Below are 14,257 nucleotides of genomic sequence, written 5' to 3' on the forward strand. Positions count from 1 at the left end.
CTAAGTCAGCAATGCAGTCCCTGTTTACATTTCACATGTTTTACTTCAGCTTGCATCTCCTAAGAGTACTTTCTTTTTTACAGATGTTGTTTCCGTATGTTTTCATTCAATATATTCATCTTGTATAGTGCACACTGTTAACTGAACAGCCACCAGATATATGGGTGAGTTCAGAGCGAGGGAGGATGCTCATGGCGGAGCACATTTGAGAGCTCTGGAGTTGAAGCTGAAGGAAGTGCGAGTTTCTTAGAGTGCATGTCAGTGGATCATGAATGATGTTCATAATACATGCATATGCACCCCTGGGCTTCTCTGTTAAGTGCACAGAGAGTGATGGTGACACGAGTACCACTTATAATTGTGGGATAAGTCGTGTAGGATGTGCATAGCTGTTGAAGTATAGACAGTGTTAAAGAAGGAAAATGCAGTGCTTGTGGGGTGTGTGTATGAAATGAAGCGCTTGCAGAAGGGGGAGTACACAGACAGGGCTGAAGAGAAAATAGACAATGTGTGAGACATAGAGATGAAGGATTTCAGATAATTATGTGGAGAAAAATGACAAGTGTCTAGCAGAGTGAGAAACTGCTGAGGGAAAAGGTGTATATGGTAGGATGTATGTGACGGAGAAACCCCGAAGACTTTTACCCCGTCCATTGACCTTAGGTAATTTTAATTTACAGTCTCATATTTTCAGAATTGAAACATTCAATTTTAATTAGTCACAAGTGAATTATTGTTGTTACTCATTTACCTGATACTGGTAAAAAAACATTGGTAAAGCTAATAGGTCTGGCTTGTTTTTGGTGTATGTGTTCGACTTGTGTGATGGATCTGGACACAATACAATAAAATCCAGAAAGAGGCACAAAAATACTGTTCTGGTGGCACACTGTAAGAAGCACGGGATTCTAGTTCACATGTAATCCACACCTTAATTATACTGGCCATAATGCTGGGACCCGGAGACCAGGGGCTACAGACCCATTCCCTACATTGGAAATCTGTGAACCTATGCCCCCAAACCAGTGTGAATGTCCTTTGCAGAACAAGGATTGCTGCCCATCACCTCAGTTCTGACCCAAGAACTATTAGATGGAGAGTCCTTTGCCCTTGTTAAGATTTCGTGTTGCGTGTTGCTATTCCTCAAATAGCTTCTCAGATTCACTAACAAGTACTGCCTCAGGATTAGGGGGCCTGTCTGTGATTAGTGAACTTAGGCAACTTAAGATCGTCTTTATGCTCTGAGTGTGGTCCTGGATTCCCCTCTCCAGTTGAAGGAGCTTCCTGACTTGAGCACCTGATCTGCACAGCGGCTGTGTAGTGCTCTCTGCAGTTGAAAGCCGTCTCTTTGTAATGCAGCCTTGAAAAACTCTCTGTGGTTGATGGCTGTCACTGGACTCCGCTATGAAGCCTGTCTGCAGTTGAAGGCTACCCGTGGGCTCTGCATAAGGTGCTAAATTTGTAAAACTATATAAGTTGCTGGTCCCACAGATTTTCATATAGATGCTTCCGCCCATTTCCCCCTCTGGCACTACTGCCACCACCTTCCATCCCTGCCTCTGTGGACATCAATCAAAGCCTTTGGTGCTTTCATTACCCTACCTACTGTAAGTTGTATGGTCGGGGGGACCAGGGTGGGTCTGAAAGCGCAATAATATTGTAAGCTTAGAATATTTAATAACTTGCTGCTATGGCATGCAAGACCTTCACCTTTACATACTTAATACAAATGACCCAAAATGGTGAGTGCATGCTCCAGTCAAGTAAATGGTGCAAAATTTAGCATGCTAAACGTGTGGCATCTTTGAAAGCGTTGTGATGCAATACTTGACCTGAATTGCGGCAAGTAAGTGCAGCGAATACAACTGGCTGCTCAAGGAACATTTAAGGGGGTTCTCACCTCGAGAACATTTTGAATAAATGTGTCAAAAGCCCACTTTTTGCTTACATTTGTTAAACGTTCATGGGCTCTGGAATGACTCTCATTAAATAGACAGGGGATGGGATGTTTAAAATGTGCTTTATGATTACATTTTTAGCTTAGAGTTCCTAGTTGAGTGCCACTAACATAAATAAAAGACTTTGAGTTTGGTAGACAGATTGCTGCATCACAAATGAGACAGATAGCCTGTCCTCCTTGTCACAAGCATTATGGAACTTATACTAAAGCAGACAGGACACGCATTGTATTCGTGACAAAGTAACCTGTCCATCAAACTCTAAATCTAGCCCTGAACTTTAAAAATTTGGGTTCTGTACGTGTTCTTTGGCCTTCTGGAGGGAGAGCTGATGCACTTTCGTGTTTCATTTCTTTATTAATTTTATAAACAATTACAATCATAAATTGCTCATTAACTATTTAAAATGTACATCAAATAGTTAAAAAACAAAGTGCACCAATAAAGAATTTCTGTAATAATTCCGTATTAAATAATAATACGAATAAAAAGAAAATACACAACAATTATTAAGATACATTTAAACGATTTCCTGATTGAAATATTTTCCCAAAACATATTTTAAAAAAATAGACCACCGACTAAATTATAAGAAACTTATATATCAGTTTGATGATTATAATCTGAAAATGGAAATTTTCCCAAGGAATCATCATAAAAAGGAAAAGAAGAAAACAACTATTTTAAGAAAGAGCCCCAGATAACATCAAATTGTTTTAAGTTATCTCTTAGTTTATATATCACTCTTTCAAACTGCGCAATTTCAAACATATCTTTCAACCAGGATTGGATTGTTGGTAAAACATTAGATTTCCAAAAACATAATATATTAACTTTTGCCAGACTAATTGCCGTAGATAACCATCTGAATAGCTGTGGAGTAACTCTACTTATTCCAAAAGTATCATGTAATAAAAACAATTGGGGTGATTGAGACAAGATATTAGGTAATATTGTTCCTAAATATTTAGCTATTTTTGTCCAAAATTTTTGAATCTTGAGACAGTCCCATAAGACATGTACGATATCTCAATTGGGTTGATGACATCTCCAACAGTCAGAGTTTGGGCTAAGTTTAGCGGAATAAAGTTTAGAATGCCAGCGATGGAGTATTTTAAAATAATTACATTAATTGTAATTACATTACATTTTAATCTTACATCACGAAGACCCTGATTATAATTTTCCAAAATTCTATCCCAGTCTTTATCTGAAAAGGTGATATTAAGTTGTGTGGACCACCACGTTTTAAAATTTTCAGATGTATCATCTGAAAAGGATCTATCAATTAGTATAGAATATAAACCGGATACTGTACCTTTGAAATTCTTCCATATGCAAATATAATGAGCAATAGATGATTGTATTATAGGATCTACACTTGAGTATATTTTGGAGTTTAAAATGGACGATATCAAAATAAAATTATTAAACTGCGAATTCTAAAGCATTTATGTCTCTTGCAATTGTGAGAATGATTTCAAAGAGTTATTCCATGTATATAAGTCAGATAAGGTATTATTTTTATGATTTCCCCCGACGAACCAATTAAGCTCTGAGGGTGTTAGTGCCATTTCCAGTCTAAAATAGAATATCCAATAGCATGAACAGATATAGTCATGTAGGGAGAGATATGGAAAATAAAGAAGAAATATAAGTTAAGGGGAAAAAGGGAAAAATATCGTTGTACACCAGTGTGGCTGCTTTTAAGCATGGCTACAAATTAGTGGCATAGAGTGGAGTGGCATATAGTTGGGTGGAGTAGGGTGGCAATAATGCTGTTGAGTGCTGTAGAGTGGAATAAAGTGTAGTAGCTTGGAGTCTTGTAGAGTGTTGTGGAGTGGCTTAGATTCGGAGATTGGAGTGGAATCGAGAAGAGTGGAGTTGCATGGCCTAGAGTGAAGTGGCGTAGAGTTGCGGGCCATATAGCAGAAGGGAGTAGAGTAGAGTAAAGTGTTGTAGAGTGGAGTGGCATAGAGTAGAGTGCCAAATACTGGAGTGGAGTGGGGTAGCATAGAGAGGAGTAACGTGTCATAAAGTGGATAAAGTGGCATAAAGTGGCATGGAGTGTTGTAGAGTGGCATAGAGTGGAGTAGAGTAGAGTGTGGTGGAGTAAGGAGAGTGTTGTGAAGTTGAGTGTAGTAGAGTGAAGAGATGCAGAGTGAATTGGCATAGTGTGGAGTGGCGTAGTGTGAAGTATGCATGGTGTGGTAGCACACTGGCATTACAGACACATTTTCAATTGAAATGACATTTACATTTGCATCTACGGTGTTAATCATAAAACTATTCATCACACAATCATGTGTGGAAATGGCATCACCCAGTATACTGATTTGTACTGATTGTGTTAAAAAATTTGTTTCCACCACACTTCTGAATTACAAAAAAATGTGCTTCATTTGTACTTTAGTAATTCTAAAATATTCTGAAACATTTACACAGTTCATTTACAGACATTTACATTTTGTTGTATGCCAGATAAAAACCTTTTCTTTCCCAGTACCTGACAAGAGTGTCACATTAATCTGCTCAAGTTGAAGTCAGAAAAAGAAGAGTAAACACCAAGCTTCCTGAGAAGACAGAGCCTGACATCTGACCTCTGCCTTTGAACGCATAGTTAATATGACAGAATACTAAAAACATTTAAAGTCTTGTTTCCATAAGCTAGGACTAGTGGAATAATACAAGTAGGAATGGTCAATGGTGAACAAGGTTTGCTTCACGAGAGTGACAAAGATGCTGGGCAGCCTAAAACAAATAAAGCCAGAAAATATGGGTTACAAACATCAAAGCCCATGGTAAGCAAATGGGAGGAATGCATTCCCAGGGAAGCTTTCTGAACGCACACAAGAAGTCTTTTCGCCACCAGACAGGTGCACTGTCTGGTAGGTTTCGACCTGCAAAGGCTCTTACAAAGCTAATAGCTTTGTCTTTTGCTTGGTGACGTGTTTTAGGATGGCAGTAGTGAGTAATGCCTTCGTTTTAGCCAGCCAGCAGACACTTTACCAGAGCTGCACATATCTGAAATTGCAAAACCTCTCTGATTCCATGTATGCAGGTCTGTTTGCCTAAAAAGGTGAGTGCAGCACCTTTTTTTTATACACGTTTCCTGTGATGTCATAAGATAAAGATTACGTAACGTCCGTCTGATGTTACCGCTGTGCTAATTGGTAGTTTTAAAAGCTGGAAATTCCTACTTCCTATTGGAGTCTGGTTAGATAACGGTGGAAGGCCCACACCTCATCTTACTAACCCTAAACCAAAGGCGACCTTCTTAGCATGTGCTTTTTGAAAAATGCTGAAGATCCTTCCAGGGGGTACTTTTGAGCCAATATTTAAAGTGTTAAAGCCTTACACCTCCTGCCCTTAACATATGGCCATGAAGCTTTCCCTGGGAATATGACAAGTTAGCTAGACAAGATTCAATATAATCAATGTAGGTTGCTGTTTCACCTCCCAGTTCCGTCCCTCAGAGACTGATCAGGCGGCGGGTTTGTCTCATAAGCCAAACAGTCTCCCTAGAGGCTGATAAAATGAACCAGGCATATAATCATGCAGGCTAACGCAGACTGCTTAAAGGTCCTACCCTGGAAGGAAATGCAATCTCTGTTAAACTATGGTTACTCTATTTGGAGCCTTTATCTAAAGCAAACTCACGCTGGCTTATCGTTCCCTGAACATTGTATCAACTACTGCCTCATTCGGTTTCTAAGAAACTTCTGGGTAAATAGTTTTTTTTTTATTTATCTGGGGGTGCTGACCTCACTGATATTCATCCAGTGAGACTTGCCAAAATTCTTCATAGTTTGCGTTCAGAGAATATGACCCCAATGTACCTTTGCAAAACTATCGTACTCCATTTTAAGATTAATTACCTTAGTGACAGAAAGGGGGTGTTCTCAGTGTGTGAGGTACTGCAGCCTGAAAATATTATGGCCCCTCAAATGTTTGCAGACCAGCTGGCGAAGTGCATAAAGAAAAGTATGAAAACTGGGATCCTGGGTACAATAGGGTGCGCCCAGTGAGTCAAGGGGGCGGGGTCAAAGACATGGCTATACATATCAAAGTATACTGTAACTTTTTTGTTGGCCTTTTTACCTAGAGGTAAATACAATATAAAATACATTGCACACACCTTAAATGAAAGATAAATGCAAATTGAATTTAACTGTAGGGAATGCATTTTTCTGGTAGGATTTCTTGATCGGTTAATCAGTCACTTCAGATTTCTGTGGGTGTAACTAGATGGCCAATAATCTGAATCCTGGTTGGTGCACTGGAGAAATAGTGATATGTATTTATAGTGCTTACTGATTCAAGCCTGTGAAAGAAAGCACTGCGAAGTTGTGTTTAAAAAAAAAATATATACAATAAAAGAAAAGGTTGCACACAGTCTAAAGAGGCCGTCCTAAAATGTGCAAAAAGATTGTGCTTAAATGTTTACAGTACTTTCAGAAATTATGTTTTTAGTAATGTGCTGATTGTACCTGGTGCAAATACTTTTTATTGGTTTCAATTGAAAGGACAAATTTTAACTTCTATCAGTTAAAGCCTTAACTAGCTCCCAAGAAGCCTTTAGATTTTCTGATAAATCAATTGCATATTTTTACATTTATTTCAGGTAGCAGGCAGTGGCGTCTCCTTCGTTTGGGAGGAGGAGCGTCACCCCCCGCCAGCAGCGGCAGCTGCAAAACCTTTACCAGAAAACCATCATAAACTTTGTTCATGATGGTTTTCTGGTAAAGGGGGCGAGGCCATGGGTGTTACGTGCACTGAGGGGGAGTGCTCAGAGCGCATGTGTGTTTGGCCGGCCATCACAGGGCTTTCTCTAGCCCAGCAACATGGTTGCTGGGCTGGAGAGATCCTGCACAGGCTCCCAGTCTGCCTGGGAGCGTTCACCCTGGACACTCCCAGCCAATCCTGCATCAGGATTAGCGCAGGGCAGGCTGGGAGCCTGTGCCTGCAGCGCCAGCAAGGAAGCAGCGGAGTGCGATGTCAGAGAAGGTAAGTGTTTTTTTTTTTATTTAATACTTATTTCCTCCCAATCCCCCAACCACTTCCCACCCCACCCGTGCACAGCCCCGCACCTTCCAAACCCACAAGCCGCTACTGGTAGAAGGCACCATGGAAAGAAGGCTTCTTTCATCTTTAGCTGCTTCTCCCTTTATGGTAGAGGAATCCTCACTCCTTTTTCAACATGGGGTGCCTCAACTGTTCAGGAATGAGTGTTTCTCTTTAAATAAAGAGTGCCTTAGGCAGGCATTAAAAGTGGCACTAAAAATGACACAGTGAAATGTTGTGAATTTCACTTTGCCATTTTGATGGACCTCCCTGCGTGGGAATGCCCACTTGCATACATAGTACCTGGTGCAGGCATAATGTGGCACAACGGGTTACAAAGTGGCACAATGCATCCATTGTGCCACTCTGTAAATATGGCGAAAGAGAATGGCCTCCTTAACACCACATTAGTGTCAAAAAAACTATGCTAGTCTGGCACTAAGAGGCGCTAAGGCCTTGTAAATCTGGCACTTTGTCTCTGCAGATTAGCTCTCAGGGTGCAATCTATGGGCAGCATTCTGGAGGCGTTGTGCGCATCACTTAGACAGCCTTCAATGTCAGCCAAGCCGCCAGAACACATTAATGAATCAAGAGAGTGATGTGAGACCTCCATACATAGCAGAGGCAGCCTTCTATTGCAGAGAGTGATCTGAGACCTTCATACAGAGCCAAGAGACAGTCTTCGATAGAAGAGTGTGATCTAAGACTTCTTTACAGTCATGAGACAGCCTTCAATAGAAGAGAGTTATCTGAGACCTCTGTACATAGCCAAGAGACAGCCTTTAATAGCAGGGACCTCCATACTGAGTCCAGGCACACCTTTTAACACCAGGCAGTTGTCTCAGACAACACTACAGAGGAAAGAAGCAGCCTTCAATATCAATGATCTGAGACCTCCGTAAAGAGCAAAGAGACAGTTTTCAATAGCAGCGACCTCCTTACTGAGTGCCAACATACTTTTCAACAGCAGACAGTGTTCTCAGACAACAGTATAGAGCACAGTGGCGTCCTTCCTGGTCTCCAAATTTGTGGCATTTCTATATTCATCTATTCCAGGAGTCTCCAACCTTTTCTATAACCTACCTCCTTATGTTCAATAAAAATCATCCTGAGTTACTACCAAATATTATGAGGGTTGTAATAGAGACCACATCAGACAAGATTACGTTAGTGGCCACCCTGTTCAAGATTACCAGAAGGTATGACTTTGGTGCTTCAGCAGTAAGGTCAAAAATGCTTTATCAATTTGGAAAGCCTCAACATTGGTAACACAACAGTCATAGCTGCAATGCTGTGGCACCAGGGTACTACCATTAATAATGGATCTCCGCACTGCAGCATGATTTGTCATTCAGATATCAGCTTTAAATATATTTTGGAAATTCAACCATTGTTCTTCAAATATCAGCTTATAGTTCTGAAAATACACACATTTTTCAAATTGTGTATAGATCTAACAAATAAACCATGCACAAATGTCTAATTTAATGGACTCATCTGCATGGAGGGGAGCTGCTTACTCATTGCTGGAGAGCTACCAGTACCTCACAAGCTACTCGTTGGAGAAACCTGATCTACTCCCTTTCTATTCAATGAAAAGCCTATTTGTAGACCCACGTCTCATCCTCCGATCCTGCTTTCGAGGCAGTAGAGCAATATTTACTGAAGATCCCCAACTCTTAGCAAATCATACCTCATCCTTTGACCTTACATAAAACAGCTCTTAACAGATTTGGATATCAGAGGTTGAAGCCTTTCCCACTAAATTATTGGATTCTAAAACTTGAGAAATGAGAGCTTATTGAGGACCTGCAATCATCTTGCTGACATGCCGTCCCAGCCCAGAAGTTTTTATAAAAATATTTTAAAACTCAACTTAATGTCTTCTAGTGTTGTTGGCTGCATTCAGCGGTGGTGTGAATAAGTGTGGGGATGTCTAGTGAGTGCAACATGTGACACCCTACAGTGTAATGTTAATCAGTGAGGGACAGCTAAGTGATTGCACCACGTGGCACATTCTTTAGTGTGAACCTATGAGTGGCTGCGTAGTGAGAGCAGCACATGACACCTCATTGTGTGGTGCCAATGACTGAGGGGCTATGTAGTGAGAGCAGCACATGACACCTCATTGTGTGGTGCCAATGACTGAGGGGCTATGTAGTGAGTGCAGCACATGACACTTCATTCTGTGGTGTGAACAAGTGAGGGGCTGCGTAGTGATTGCAGCAAGTGACACTTCATTCTCTGGTGTGCACGAGCGAGGGACTGCGTAGTAAATGCAACACGTGACACCCTCATTCTGAGGTGTGAAACAGTGAGGGGTTGCTTAGTGATTGTAGTGAGTGGAGAGTGTGACCACTGACTTTGTGGTGTGACTGAGTGAGGGGCTGCTTAGTGACTGCACCATGTAACACCCCCTTTTCTGAGTTGCCCCTGTTTTAGTCTGCATTTTGGAACTACATGTGCTATGACTAGGAATGGAAGTGTGGGGGGATCTAGGAATGTGGTATTCCTCGGGCATTTCGGGTGAGCTGGTGCTGCTCATAAGACATACCTGGTGTCATTGGTGGGTTAAGGTGTGGATGGGGCTAGAGTAGGTTTTAGGTGGTTGAGGTTGTGGGACGGCTCTTTGGCAATCATCATAACCAGAGACAGGTCAGAGAAATGTTCTCATCCAGGCAGGTTTAGGACTAGGGTTTATGCTGCTGGTAGGTTGAGCAAGGTTTCTTTGTTGTGGTAGTATGAAAAACATTTATCATGTCTGGTAACAGAGTTGTGCAGACATTAAGGGCCAGATGTAGGTATGTTGGGTTTTGCGACTCGCTAATTGCGAATCAGAGAGACTCGCAATTTGCGAGTCGCAAAACCTTATGCACAACAGTGTCCCTGACACTGTTTGCGACTCGCAAGGGGGTCGCAAATGCCCACCTCATGAATGTTCATGGGGTGGGTCGCAATTTGTGACCCCCTTGAGACCCGCGGCACTCACAGGGATGGTGGCCTGCTGGAGACAGCAGACCACCATGTCTGTGACTGCTTTTAAAAGAAGCAGTTTTTTTTTTGTAATGTAGCCCGTTTTCCTTAAAGGAAAACGAGATGCATTACAAAACAAAAAAATGAAACGTTTTCGTTTCATTTTTTCAGAGCAGGCAGTGGTCCTATGGAAAAATGTTTTTAATGCCTTTCACAAAGGGGAAGGGGTCTCATGGGGACCCCTTCCCTTTTGCGAATGGGTTAGCACCCATTGGAAATGGGTGCAAACTGCGATTGGTTTGCGACCGCGTTCGCGGTCACAAAGCAATCCTGCATTGCACTGCGACTAGCCCCTTCCTAATTGCGACTCGCAAACCCATTTTGCGATTCGGTAACCAGGTTACCGAATCGTAAAACGGGTTATGTGCATTGCAAAGTGCAGTTTGCACATCGCAAACAGTGAAATTTGCTGTTTGCGACATGCAAACTGCTTCCTACTTCTGGCCCTAAATGTCTTACAGAAGGATGGTTAGGAGGATTTGCTGCAAGAGGGTGTGTTGGAGCAGTCTTCGGTCGAGTCGAAAAGACCCAAAATACTCTGGGGCATATTTAGAAGCGGCTTGCGCACCACTGTGCCACTTTTCAGATGCACGGATTGCGCAGGCTGCAGACCCATATCTACAAGGCCATGCAAAGCCACTTTGCATGGCTTTACATGGTCTTGTAGATATGGAGTAAGGCCATGCAGTGCAAGTTGCTGCATTGCCTTACTCTGCATCAAAGAGACATTCCATTTGTGTTGCGGTGGGATTTGCAATGCAACACCCATGAATTTTGTCGCATTTCCAGATTTATAAGTATTTCTAAACCTGGGAATGCATCAAGGGCCTACGCCTCTTAAGGGGAGGCGTAACGAGTAGAAATAACTTTATTTCTCCTCGTTGTTTTCCTCTTTGTGTGTGTGCTCCATTCTGCAGCACACATTGAAAGGAAAAAACACCTCTATTGATTGTTTTTGTGCTGGAAGGTGTCCCTTCCTGCAGAAATCGAATAATTCCTACAAAACAGACACCCTTGCACCATGGCGCAAGGCTGCCTGATTTGGAGCATAGCAGTCAGTTGTGTGCCAGCATAGTGGAAGAGGACAGGAATGCACCATATCTTATAGACAATGTGCATTCCTGCCCTTTTCTTTTGATGCAGGGCAGCGCTGCAAGAAGCCTTGCGGCACTGCCCTACGCCAAAAAATTGTAAACATGCCCCTCTCTTCAGAAGATGTTGCTGTGGCGGTAATGGTGTTTTCTCCACTGCAGCAAAAAGTTGAAAAGGCCTGGGGGGAAAGCTTTGAGGAAGATGTCAGGGGGAAGCAAATCTGTTCAATACCTGGGAGGAGCGTGTAGAGGCAGATTCTTTTCCACAGCAGGCTCTCAATTGCGCGCTGTGCTCCAAAGTTGTGCCGGCGAAGGGGGACTTCAATCAAAGATCGGGCTGGGATCCGTGGGTGGAGTTTGCTGTCAGGGGGCCGCCATGTGGGTGCAGTGTCTTTTGTTGGGCAGCAAAAGGAGTTCAGAGCGCCATTTGGGAAGGACATGCTGGATGCTTAAGAGAAAAGGTAGTTGGGCGTGCCCAAGATGGCAGTGCCCATACAGGCATTGGAGGGTCCGATAGTTATATCGGACTCCAAAAGTGATGAAGTGCTTCTGGTGCATGGAGGGTGGCCAAATGTGGAAATAAATTAATTTGAAGGCTCTGTAATTGCAGCCAATTTTGTCTCGGGACAAGTACCTATTGTTTCCAGTACGTTTTCACCCATGTTTAACAAAGTGAAGAGGTAGTAGATGGCAAATCAGGCAGTTTTAGTACTTTTGCAGGTGCAGAGCAGGATCAATTGTCAGGAGTTAGGGGTATAGGTCAGGTGCGGGCTCAAAGTTTAGGGGCACAGGTTGCACAATGGATGTGGATAGCTAGGTCATTTGATGCAGCACAGGCAAGTCAGGCTGGAGCGACCTCAGGGTCCCATAGTTGTGGCTGCCCATGTTGCCCATGAATGGTTTGGCATCATGAAAGCTGGCAGGTAAAGCCAACGTTGGTATCCTGGTCAAATCCAGGGCAGTTTGTGGACACCGGGCCAAAGTTATGGATGGTTCCGGAGCGATCGTCCGGACATTGGACCAAGCTTGTCTTGCAGATTTATTTTGACAATGGTGGAGTCGGAGATGCAGAGTTATTTAGTACCAGTTCTGTACCAAACATGATGCTGAATGTGGCGTGAGATGAGTATGATATAATATTGGATTATCATTGACGAAGGGTGAGGTTATAGATGCTTGGGTGTCAGCCAGTGTGGTTGTTAAAGGTGAGAATGCAGAGGGGCTTGCGAATAATGGAGGTCATGGATTTGGTGTCTTGCAGAAACAATCAAAGGGATGACGAGGTCCAGGATAGACTCAGAACCGGTGTGACCAGCAAGGAAAGGCGTTCACAGTTAAAATCAGGTAAATTGGCAAGGGATGAGGCCATCTTACAGGGGGATAATGGGCAAACATTTCAGAGGTTGGTCTCTGTTGGTCTAGGCACTAGGCCAGAACAAAAAAGTTTGACTACATCAAACATTGGAGGTAAGAAGTCAGTGGGTGTTGTGGCTAAGGTGTGTGAAAATCCAAGTAAGGTGCAGTTGGTGCCCGCAGAGGTTGCTGGCTTGAAGTTAAGGAGTCTGCTGCGGGTATTGAAAAGGGAGTTAAAAGGACAGTGTTAAAAACAAGAAACTTCCATATATGGGGATATCAATGCCTCTGGGTGCTCATTTTTCTCAAGCCTCAAAGGAAAAGATTTGGAAGAAGGAATTTGTTGATGTTTTTAAATTGTTGCATTGAGAGATTCAAGCAAAAGAGGGTTCCAAGGAGGAGGAATGGGAGTTAGCTAGGAGACCTAAGGTACCTCCCAAAATTGAGAATTGGACTTTTGCTGTCCTGATTTATGCAAGCGTTTTTTGCAAATAGCATTCACAGCGATACATTCCATTATTCAAATACATGGATGTAACACGGAGTGCGTAAATAGACTATAGTTTTTGCATTATTCTGTTGTGATGAAGAATTTCATGCTTGTCTTGCTGTAAACCCAGATAAGGAATGGGGTGATATTGATAATGAGCTATGTCCCATTAGTGCATACGGCTGGTGGTTTACTGTTCACTTATAAGCCCTTTTGAGGTTATCCCTCTCCGATGGGGTTGGGAGAGGCAGGTAGAGGTGATTTGCCCCAGACGGAGCATGTTGGTCATTCAACAGAGGCTCTTGCACACAAGCTAAATGCAAATTCTGACATGATTGTGCAAACTGTGGTGGGAGCCACCCCGTCACACAGCTCTTTGGAAGCTTACCATATATGTGGCGTGGGGGCAAGAGTGGGGCAGGGCTCTGCAGGCAAATCCAGGGAAAGAGCCATGTGCCAATTAAAATGTAAGATACTGCATTGGTTGGCTTTGTATCCCAGACAGCCTGAGGCCAAAACTCTTTTTTGGGGGTTTAAAGATGGTTTTCAATTATGTTACCAAGGTCCTAGAGTGCGGCGATGGCCAAAGACTTTGAAGTCTGCAAATACCCTTGGGGAAGTGGTCAGAGCTAAATTGGACAAGAGCATTTTAGAGGGAAGTATAATAGGCCCATTTTTTGAATGGCCGTTGGTGAATCTTACCATTCTCCATTGGGGATCTTGCCCAAAAAACAACTAGGTGAGTTTCGGCCCATTCATCATCTTTTGTGGCCAGCAGGTGAGTCCAATAATGACTTCAGTGGCAGTGAGGATTCTGAGGCGACATACTCATGAGTGGATGATGCCATCCTTTTTGTCCTGGATTATGGTTGGGTACTGAGCTAGCTAAGTCAGACATTGTCATCTTTTCAGCTGTTGCCGGTTCATATGGAGGATTTGTCTCTGTTGGGTTTACAGTTTGACTGAGCCATTTATGTTGACAGGATGTTGCCAATGGGTTGTTCAGTGTCGTGTTCCCTTTTTGAATTGTTTAGCTCCTTCCTGGAGTAGTATTTTCAGTTCAGGAGTGGTTTTAAATGTGTTACCCACTACTTGGATGTTTTCTCTTTGTTGGGAGTGCGTGGTTAGGTGAGTGTAGCAGCGCTCCGAAGACCTTCAGTGGTGTGATGGAAGACTTGGAGGTGCCCTGAGCTCCATATAAAACTGAGGGACCGTTTACCTGTATAACCGTTTAGGCATTAATTTGATTCAGTTTCCCTGGATGTGAC

This window comes from Pleurodeles waltl, chromosome 6 (genome assembly GCF_031143425.1).
Source record: "Pleurodeles waltl isolate 20211129_DDA chromosome 6, aPleWal1.hap1.20221129, whole genome shotgun sequence".
Lineage (NCBI taxonomy): Eukaryota > Metazoa > Chordata > Amphibia > Caudata > Salamandridae > Pleurodeles > Pleurodeles waltl.